The sequence below is a fragment of the Brassica oleracea genome, chromosome C3, assembly GCF_000695525.1.
Source record: "Brassica oleracea var. oleracea cultivar TO1000 chromosome C3, BOL, whole genome shotgun sequence".
In the NCBI taxonomy this organism is placed as follows: Eukaryota; Viridiplantae; Streptophyta; class Magnoliopsida; order Brassicales; family Brassicaceae; genus Brassica; species Brassica oleracea.
This window is the reverse complement of record NC_027750.1, coordinates 15,209,347-15,211,077: the sequence shown is the minus strand read 5'-3', so window position 1 is coordinate 15,211,077 and position 1,731 is coordinate 15,209,347.

Here is a 1,731-nt window from a genome sequence, read left to right as displayed (position 1 = left end):
TTTAAAAAGACAAATATAGCATTTTTAATTATGTGCTATTAAATATAGAGTTATTCTTGGGTTCACCCCCTGTGGTGAACCTTTAGGTTCACCAACCAATAGAAAATTATCATTTTAAATCTATATGTCTATTAAACATATACTATTATATACGTTTCACCTTAAGTGTTATGTAAAATATAGTAAGAGGAAAAATGAAACAAGTACGAGAGTGAAAATCAATTATTTTTCCGCTTTAGATATGCATAGCGTTTCAAAACTAAAAGTGTTATGTATACTATGTCCGAAAAGTGATTTGGAGAAATTAAAATCGGACCAACCTAACATAGCGTTTGTATTTTCGCAAACGCTATCTAAAAGTAAGAGATATGTCAACAATAGCACAATCGAAAAAAACGCTATCATGATCTGCTATTAAAACCCATTTTTCTTTTACTGTCGAGACGTAACAGGATGTTCATCGACATTCTTTTATGGCAATTGGACCATCTTCCACCAGCGAGTTTGGTGGTGGTCTCCGGTGGTGTCAGAGGTGACAAGGAGTTCTTCGGTAGGCTTCGATCTCTTAGTATGGATATGGATAGTTATGCTGTCGATGTGATAGCTCGGCCTACTCATCCCGTTGTACCGGAAAGCGCTGAATGGCCAAGATCGCTGTTAGCTAAATCTTACTCGTTTGATCAAAGCTCTTAACCTAGTCCCAGTCCAAGAGAGCATAAAACGTTTAAAGGGGTTAAAGCCGAAGACATGTGGGGTCTAAATGTTAGGCCTACTCGTCTCGATTAACTCGCTGCCGATTTCTATCAAAACTCTTGTTTTCTATTTCCTCAGTTAATTTTTGTTATTTCTTTTTTATTTATGGTTTTGACTTTTTGAGCAATTGAGAGAGAAAAAGATTTGGATTATGATGTTATTTGTGTGTGTGTGTGTGTGTTTCTAGTTACTTGAGACGCAATCTTTATAGCTACGAGCTTCGTGCGTACTCCTCTCCAAGAGGCCACCTCGGTCAAATGTCATACTAAATGTTCATAACCCCCTCCACAAAACCATCAATCACATTGTTACAATCTTTCAACTTGAGAGTCTTTGATCTTTTGTTTAAAGCACGTACCACGAAATCTGAGAGTTTTGCAGTTTCAGACTAGATAATTGATATCTCTACCTGGAAAGAAGCGGCTATATCAGCTTTGTTTCTTCTGTCTTTTCCTTTATTGCACAAGAAACAGGACATTTAGCATCCCTCCACATCCATCAAAATACCTTTTAACTTCATGAGCTGATTTTGAGATTTAACTATATTTAATTAAACTCTCTGGCTTCAATGGCTAGCCTCACTTGTATAAGAAAAATTGCAATCTTTATGATGTTTCATTTGAACCTGATGATAACAAGGTAAAAAACATAACATATATGATTGAGTAGAACAAGAAAGATCAAACTAGTTTCACCGACCGAGAGGCAGAGGGACACAACACACAGACACTGTGACTTACGGTAAGCGTGGTTAGGGAGAAGTATCGTTTAATCCGAGCGTAATCAATCAAAAACACAAGGATGAGATTCGGTTTTCGCTAAACCACCGCGATTTGAAACTCTCAATCGGTTTCGACACTGAAACATAATCAAACCGGGGGATGTCTTTGTCCAGTTATATATGTCACAAACCCAAATAATCGAACCGATCTAGGATAAACCACGGCAATTCGGAACTCTCAAATTTGGTTTAGAATC